Source organism: Mirounga leonina, unplaced genomic scaffold (assembly GCF_011800145.1).
Source record: "Mirounga leonina isolate KUSES-001 unplaced genomic scaffold, KU_Mleo_1.0 Mir_150, whole genome shotgun sequence".
Taxonomy (NCBI): domain Eukaryota; kingdom Metazoa; phylum Chordata; class Mammalia; order Carnivora; family Phocidae; genus Mirounga; species Mirounga leonina.
In genome coordinates this window covers 6,832,934-6,842,598 of record NW_023270374.1, presented here as the reverse complement: position 1 = coordinate 6,842,598, position 9,665 = coordinate 6,832,934, and positions in this window count along the sequence as shown.

The window sequence follows — 9,665 nt, the reverse complement described above, 5'->3', positions numbered from 1 at the left end:
CAGGGTGCCGGGTCAGAAATTGGCTTACGAGACACAGTAATTATCTCAATAGAACTGAGTCACTAAAAGAGAAGCTGAGGCAAAACCCATTTGTCTGGTCTGAGCCATGTGGTAAAGACTAGGTAAAGGTTGGTGGACATTGAGGTGTGCACAGCTCCCCCAGTAGGACACATTCCAGGCTTACAGTTCCACAACAAATTGCCCACCCCCTCGCTGGATGGTGGGGCAGGAGTTTCCCAAGGGCTGGACAGTAGCAGAAGTGACCCATGCAGTGTTCTTGCTTCCTCACATCACATCCCCAGGCCAACCTTTTTCTTCCGGTGTGGCGGCAGTCTGCCTTTCCTGGGAAGCAGATACTGGATCTGGGTTAGGAGTGTAGAAGGTTTACTACAGAGTAACAGCTGAGAAAAGAAAAGAAAGGAAGCAGGATTGAACAGGGGAGCCGTTAGACCCCAGTGCAGACCTGGCAAAGTCTATACCAGCCAAGACTGCCCATCAGAGGAGTCTCATATTGGATGGAAATGTCTAGACCCTTCCTTGTTTCACTGCCTTGCTCAGTCATTGGCTGGGCACTGCCGCAAGAAGAATGTGAGTTTGGCTTGAGAATCAGGGTGGCCCCTGAGCAGTTAAAGCGGGAGGCTGCTAGTAGGACCGGGGATATTTGCAAGGCCTAGTGTAAAATGAAAATGGGGGCCCCTTGTTAAAAAACTACTAAGAATGTTGATGGTGGCAGCATGGCATTAAGCCAAGGGCGGGACCCTTCTAACTATGGGGTCCTGTGCAAATACAAGGCTCACACACCCATGAAGCCAGCTCTGGCTGTAGCTGACCATGCTGCTTGTACCTGCATAGCATATCCTAACTTGAAGGGGATCTGAGCAGTGCACCCCCACTTTGCTGCAGATCAGGACTTTCTGTGAAGTCAGGAGAGGTAACTCAGCCTGTCTCTGGGTGCCACCCCAGGGACACTACAAAGGCAGCCCTCAATCTGTGAAAGGGGCAGTTCTGCATTATGTTCTGGGTGGTTCCTCAGAGGGATCTCAGCAAGATTGGGCTGCAGTTGTCCATAGCAATAATCAAGTCAATAAAATGCATTTTATGGGCTTTCCCTTCTTCCATGTCCTACTCTGCCCACTCCTTCACCCTGGTGTCCTAAGATCACCTCCTAGATAAACTGCTTGCACCCAAGTCCTTGTCTCAGGCTCTGAAAATACATGGCTTCGTTCAGGACTATCTCAGGAATTGGTTTCTCTGGCTGAACACAGCTAGAGAAGGAAGAAGCTGATGTTAATTACAAAATAAGGGATGTATTCTCAAATATGTGGAGGAAGAAACTAAAAGAAGTAACTTTTGATTAATAAATAGACTATACCCATTGCTGGGAGCAATGAGGCCATCATTTGCTTTGGCTACCATGAGGCTCTCACCAGCCTTCTCAGTCAGAGACCCACATTCTCATGGGCAGTCATCTTTGAGACCATGGGACAACCTTGAATTGAGGCTTTATTGCCAAGTATTGACTATCCCCTCTATGTAATGGGAGAATTACATACTCTCTAGAGAATGGAAATTGAAATGGGTCCTTTCCAGTAAAGATCTTGAGTAATTTGCGGAATGAAGGAGGGAATTTCCAAAGAGCTGTTAAAGTTAGGGCTACCCTGGATTAATTTTTCCCCTAACCTTACTGAAATATACTTGACATATAACATTATATTAGTTTTAGGTGTATCACATAATGATTTGATATATGTGTATATTGCACAATGACCCGGTATGTCTAGTTAACATCCATCAGCTCACGTGGTTACAAATTTGTTTCTTGTGATAAGAACTTTTTTTTAAGGGAGTGGAGGGGCAGAGGGAGAAGGAGAGAAAGAGAGTCCCAAACAGGCTCTGCGCCCAAGTGCAGAGCCCAACATGGGACTCAATCCCACAACCCTGAGATCATGCCCTGAGCCAAAATCAGGAGTCAGACTTTTTTTTTTTTTTTTTAAGATTTTATTCAGAGAGAGACAGTGCACAAGCAGAGGGAGTGGCAGGTAGAGGGAGAAGCAGATTCTCTGCTGAGCAAGGAGCCCCATGCGGGACTTGATCCCAGGACCCTGGGATCATGACCTGAGCAGAAAACAGATGCTTAACCAACTGAGCCACCCAGGCACCCCATGATGAGAACTATTAAGATCTACTTTCTTAGTAATTTTACAATATACAATACATATTGTTACCTGTAGTCACATACTGTACATGACATCCCCAGAACTTATTTACCTTATAAGTAGAAGTTGATACCTTTTGACCACCTTCACCTATTTTGTCCACCCCCCACCTCTGACAATCACTAATCTCTTGTTTGTTTCTATGAATTCATTTTTTTTAAAGATTCCACATGTAAGTGAGAACATACAGTATTTGTCTTTCTCTGTCTGACTGATTTCACTTAGCATAATTTCCTCAAGGTCCATCCATATTGTCACAAACAGCAGGATTTCCTTCTTTTTTATGGCCGAGTAATATGCCATTGTGTGTGTGTGTTTGTGTGTATATACCACATTTTCTTTATCCATTTATCCATCAATGGACACAGGTTATTTCTGTGTCTTGGTTATTGTAGAAACTGTGCAAATGAACATGAGGACACAGATATCTCTTCAAGATAATGGTTTTGTTTCCTTTGGATATAGTCCCAGAAGTGGAATTCCCGGGTCATATGGTAGTTCTAGTTTTAATCTTTTGAGGAACCTACATACTGTTTTCCACAGTGGCTGCACCAATTTACATTCCTACCAATGGTGCATGAGGGTTCCCTTTTTTTTTACATCCTTGCCAGCATTTGCCACCTCTTGTCTTTTTAAGGGCAGCCTTTCTAACAGGTGTGAGATAGTATCTCACTATAGTTCTAATTTGCATTTCCATGATGATTGCCCTGGGTTTTTTATTTTCAACATGTGTGTATACATTGATCATTCATGTCAGGGTTCGATACTACTATTCATTATAAGAATATAGGTCAAGCAGAGTGGGGCTGGGTTCATGCTAAAGAAATGAGGGAATTATTGTTATAAATGAATTTTGGAGACTGTGGTGGGTTCTCTGATGAGCTGTCCAGATCCACCTTGTGAAAGCCTAATTGTCCCAGCTTCTGGGAGTGCTGCTGGCAGATAGCCTTTAGCTGTCAGCCCTTGTGGGGACTGACTGGTTCAAGGTCAGTCCTCCTGCCAGGGCCAACCTGCATCCAGTGATTGGTCGATGTGGGGTATGAAGGCCTGGTCCTCTGGTCCCTAAGGAGTCAGCACTGGAGGCCACTTGAGCACCCGAGTTCCCCATGAGATTGGCTGAGTGTTGAGACTGTATCACAGCTCAGCTTTTCCCTCTGCCCCACCCTGCTTGCACTCCCTCCTTTCTACAAACATTGACCCCAAGAGCCCTCCCTAGAAAGCCTCCTACAAGCTAATATTCATTTCGGAGTCTGCCTACCAGGAAACCCAACCCTTAACAGTGACAATATCCATGACATCTGTGTTAATAGCAACTCTCAGCTAGGGAAGCCCTCGGTTGCATCTTGCAAATTGGGTTTGTCCTAGGGTTAAACTTTTCTGTTCAACGGCCTTTCTTTAGTGGAAATTCCAAGAAGCCTTGGTGTTTAGAACACTGCTCTTCTTAAGTTTTCAGGGAGAGGGCCGGCGCACACTTTCCAGTGACACATCTGTTCTGCAGCTAGGGAGAGAGTTTGTTTTCTTTTAAATTGAGGTATAAATTATATACAGTAAAATGCAGATTTTAAATGCATAGTTTAATGAGTTTTGACAAATGTTTATGCCTGTGTAACCAATACCCCCGTCCTGATAGAAAACATCTCGCTTACCCCCCAAAGTTTACTTGTGCCCCTTTTCCAGTCAATAACGTCACCATCCCTTCCAGAGGTGACCCTTATTCTGATTTCTATCACCATAGCTTTATATGGCCCCTTATGCAATTTCACATGAATGGTATCATACAGCGTGTACTCTTTGGTATCTGGTTTCTTTCACTTAACATAATGATTCTGAGATGCACCCATTGTCTCAATCAGTTTGGGCTGCTACACAAAAATACCATAGACTGGATGCCTAAACAACAGACATTTATTTCTCACAGTTCTGGAGGCTGGAAGCCTGAGATCAAGGTGCCAGCATGGTGAGTTCTGGTGAGAGCCCTCTTCCTGGCTTGTAGCTGGCCATCTTCTTGCTGTGTGTCGTCATATGGCAGAGAGAGAGGAAGCAATGCTCTTTCTCATGTCTCTCCCAGCAAGGGCACTAATCCCATTATGAGGGCTTCACCCTCAGGACCTAATTACCTCTTACATGTCCCATTTCCAAGTACTATCACACTGGGCACCAGGATTTCAACATAAGAACATTCAGTCCATAGCATTCAAATTATTGCATATAGTACTAGTGCCATGCTTTTATTGCTGAGGAGTATTCATTGTTGGGCTGGACTGCAGCTTATCCATTTTCCTGCTGATGAACATTTTGGCTGTTTCTAGCCTTTGGCTATTTAAACATTCATGTAGAAGTGTTTGTGTGGGCATATGTTTTCATTTCCTTTGGGTAACAAGGAGAGGAGTTGGTGGGTTATAGGCAAATACATGGTTGACTTTATAAGAAACTGCTGAACAGTATTTGAAAGTGGTTGTATTTATTTATCCTTCCCAGAGTGAGAGTTTGGCCATTTGATTGTCTCTTGATTCATAGACTTGATTCAATGTTGGAACAAATGGTGATCTTGCTGTTTCTTGCAATTTTCTGTCAAGCCCCTCTAATGTTAGAAGAGGAGAAAGTCATGCTTTGGAAATGAAGAGTGGCCCAAAGCAGCTCACCAAGCACCAGTGAATCTCATGGTTTATCCTAAATGTTCATGGAAAGTTGAGTTCTACTCCATGGTGTAGCTGTATTTTTTAAAAAATTTTTTAAAAAGATTTTTATTTATTTGAGAGAGAGAGAGAATGAGAAAGAGAGAGAGCATGAGAGGGGGGAGGGTCAGAGGGAGAAGCAGACTCCTGGCTGAGCAGGGAGCCCGATGTGGGACTCAATCCTGGGACTCCAGGATCATGACCTGAGCTGAAGGCAGTTGCTTAACCAACTGAGCCACCCAGGCACCCCTGTATTTTTTTTTTTTTAAGCAAAAGTATTGGAGCTACATTCCCCAACCCCAGCGAGATGCTCTGAGGTGTCCTCTGGGGATTTAAACCTGTTCTTGACAAGCATACAACTAGACACCTCCTTTGTTTTACAGATTACACCTCACCTGCAGGGAGGTCAGCTAGCTTCTCTAAGGTCACACGGCCGTCTAATGAAAGAGCCAATTACTAGACCGTAATTTTCTTAACCAGCAGCTGAGAAAAATAAACTTCTGCAGAGCTGGGTCACTCCCTATACTCTGGTCACTCCTCCTTATTCCTCAAGTAGAGGCAGTGAGAGATTTGGCTGAATGCTCTTTTCTTTGCCAAGGAGAGTTTTGTAATGTTTTAGATCTTCTCCCCCAACTGATGAAGTCATTGTCTCTAGTAACTCTGAAGGGAGAAAAGGGCTTTAGTTTTCCAAGCAAATAAAACCACCTTTCCCTTTAAGCAGCTCCAGGATGCAAGCACACATGAAATTCACATGGAATAAACTGTTAATATACCAAAGGGGATGCCAGTAAGTGGCAATGGCGATTAGATACACAAGCATCAAACTGCAGGAAACTTGCCCAGAAATAGCAGCCTCCTCCAACCCCCTGATGTGGAGATTAGCATGGAAGGAGGAGATGACAGTGACGTGGGAGACATCTGGCTCTGTGTTCTATCTATTGTTGGAGCAAGTGTCTCTTCTTCCCATTGTATGCAAGAAGTTAGCAGGAGCTAGCCAGACTCATACCTTGGAGGGATTCACACCATGGCAGCTGCACCTACAGGACCCTGCTGCTTAAGGGCTCTGAGCTGGCCTGTAGGTGTCCACCCCAAACACCAGCCCTCAGCAGACCCAGTGTACAGAGGGGGGAGTGCCACGCCACGATGGTTTCATCACCAGGCATCTTGTGATGGTGGAAAGAGAAGATGTGAATTCTAGTAGTGAATCTGACATGAACTGTGTGACTTTGGGCAAATCATTCTACCTCACTGGAAGTGTCTCCTCATCTATGAAAGAAAGGGTTATTTATTTACTCATTCATTCTTACTCTCCTGAGCTCAAAAGAGAATGATTAAGCACATGCTGTGTACCTGGCACAATGATAAGCTCCAGGGATACAAAATGAGTAAGATAGGGCTCCTAGCCACATGAACTTGGGTAAATTGCATTAATGCCCTAATTCTTCATCCCCCCCGTATCTAATTTAACCTCTTCACATTTGATTTTTAGCCCCTCCCACTAAAGAGCTGGAGTCTATTTCCTCAATCATTGACTTTGGTTAGATCATGGGACTTGCTTGGATCATAGAATGTGGTAGAAACAGCAGTGTGCCAATTCTGAGCCTAGGCCTTAAGAGGGCTTGGCATGTCTCCTTCTTGCCTCTGCTATTGCCATGAGAAGTACATGCCCAGGCTAGCCCACTGGTTCCAGGAGGAGGATGAGAGACACATGGAGTAGAGCCATGCCAGCTGAGGCCAACCTGATCAGCTGACCCTCCGTTAACTCACAGACACAGAAGCAAGCCAAGCCAGGATCAGCAGAGCCCCTCAGCCCAGATCAGCACATTCCTAGCTGACCTATTGGTTACCTGTTGGTGGCCATAGTTAGCTGTACAGAGCTCTTGGGCCATCGGACATGTCCATACAGTGGGATGGTTCTCTGATAGAGGGACATGGAATGGTGAAGAGGTGGAGGTGGGCTATATAGGTACAGAGGGGGAGTGAGACCTAAGTGGGACTCAGAGAAGGTCCAAGGAAAAGATATAGCCTTTACTCAGTCCTGGATGATGAGAAGAACATAGATGAAGTGGAGGGAAGGAGAGCTGGACTAAAGGTCAAAAACTGGTTGCGTGAAGTGTGAATACTGTTCAGTTATATTTTATTTGACCTGCACAGAATTTTGGAATTTTTAAATTTATTGCCAACATTTAAAAATGGGAAGATTTCTCATTAAAATTCAGATTTTACCTTTTCTAGAAAAATGGAAAAATATGGTGACCTGGGCCTGCCTCCTTGCTTGGCAAAATGTCTTGGTGGAGAGTAGTGAATGCCTCTTTAGAAAAGTTTTGTCCCCTCTCATTCTATAGTCCCTTGGTCATTCCACTTCACTCATCTATTATAGGACTTCCTACTCCCACAGACATCTGAGTCTGCATATCCTTGATGTGATCATCTTTATGTCCCTGCTGGTTTAAAGTCACTTATTTCCTTGACTCTGTCCAGTTGAGCTTATCCCATCTTTGTGCTTTTTCCCATGGGTTTAACTTTTTTATTTCCAAGACTTTGAATCAGTCTTTTTATGTGCATCTGTTCTTTTTTTCATCTTTTTTTAACTAAAATTTAAAATTTGAGGGAATTATAGATTCGCATGCCACTGTAAGAAATAATATGGAGAAAGTTTGCACACCCTTTATCCAGTTTCCCACAATGATAATGCCTTACAATATTATGGTACAATATTACAATCAGGATTTTGATATTGATACAACCTACCCACTCACCCATCTTGTTTAGATTTTCCCAGTTTTACTTGTACTCATTTGTGTGTGTGTATTTAGTTCTGTATAATTTTATCACATGTGTAGGTTTGTGTATTCATCATTTCTGTAATGATACGGAACATTTCCATCCCCACGAAGACTCCTCATGTTGCCTTTTACAGCAATACCCATTTTCCTTCCATTCTCTGGCCCCACCCCTCCGTTCTTACCTCCTGGCAAACACTAGTCTGTTCTCTGTTTCTATAATGGGATTATACAGTATGTAACCTTTAGGACAGACTTTTTTCACTCAGTGTAATTTCCTGGAGACTTAAACAAGTTGAGGTGTGTATCAATAGTTCATTCTTCTTTACCATGAGTACATTCTATGGTATGGATGTACCACAGTTTAACTATTCATGTTGAAGGATATCTGGGCTATTTCCAGCTTTTGGCTCTTATGTATAAAGCTGCTGTGAACATTCATGTACAGATTTTTGTATGAACATAAATTTTCATTTTTCTGGGATAAATGCCCAAGGGCATAGTTTCTGGATCATATGGTAATTGCATATTTAGTTTTATAAGAAGCTATCAAACTGCTTTCCAGAATGGATGTGCCATTTCACATTCCCACAGCAACATGATCCAGTTTCTCCACATCATTGCCAACATTTGATGTTGTCACTCTTTTTTTATTTTAGTCATTCTGTTAGGTTTGCAGTGATATCTCATTGCGGTTTTGATTTACGTTTCTGTGATGGCTAATGATGTTGAACATCTTTTCATCACGTGCTTTTCAACATGTTCTTTCTTTCACCTGTGTATGTTCTTTGGTGAACTGTCTGCTTTTAAGGAAGCAAGTGATTTGATTTGGCTCCTGGAATCAAGGTGGATTCAAATTTTTCTGCCTTCTTCAGCCCTAAAAGCCATAATCCCCCCAGGCACTGCTTTCTTTAGGGCAGTCAGCTTGGAAGCCCCCTCCCAGCTCTTGGCTTCAAGCCATGAACCTGGTATCTTGTCTCTGAACACCTTTGTTCCAATTACCCTAGCTGGAAAGTCCCAAACTGTGCCTGGGAAAACCCACACTGGAAACACTTCCTCTGCATTCATCTAGGGCTCTTTGATTCTTCATTCCATAGCACCTGCATCTTTGTTTTCCAGCAGAACGTGAATATCATGTTCTCAACTCCAACGCATGCTTATGTATGTTTTTTGGGTTCTGTGCCTGATAGCCCTTTAGGGGATAAAAGGCTGAGTGGGGGATGCTCTGCATGGAGGGTGAGAGTTAGGTTGGGTTACTCTAATGGGACACTGTAGGTACCTTGTCCATATCTTCTCAGCCCATCCCAGAGGTCACTTGCAGGCTGTTCTTGTACATATCTTGGCTTCTTGTGTCTCTCTGCCTCAGGGCTTCTGGCTGCAGGTGTGTAGTCTGTCCACGAACAGGGCAGACTGAAAGTGTTGGGGAGTTAATGCTCAGAAGCAACTCTCAACCAAAGAGTAAGTGTTGGTGGATTAATACCCCTGCTTCCTCCCCTGTCAGTGATACAAGTTTGAGGCATGTTCTTCACAGACTCTCAGAGGTTCCCCAGCAGGACTGAGGATGCTGCCATGTTTACTCGTAAAGGCCCAATGCCCCAAGAATAGTACAAAAAATCCTTTTACCCCAAATGTTAACATTTGTCTTATTTGCTTTATCATTCTCTCTTTCTGATTTCCTTTCTTTCCCTCTGCCCCAGTACATTGGTATACATATCCTAAAAAACAAGAAAATCCTCTTACATAACCACAGTAAAATTCTCCAAATCAGGGAATTAATATGGATATAATACTTTTGGCTAATCTGCAGATCTTATTCAAATTTCTCAATTTTCAGTTGTATGCCTTATGTAAAAAGAAACATTTTCTGATTTAGGTTCCATCCAGGATAATGCATTGTGTGTAACTACTGTGTCTCTTTAGTCTTCTTTAATCTGAAACAGTTCTTCAATCTTTCTTTGGCTTTCACAGATGAGCTTGATTCTTCCTTCCTT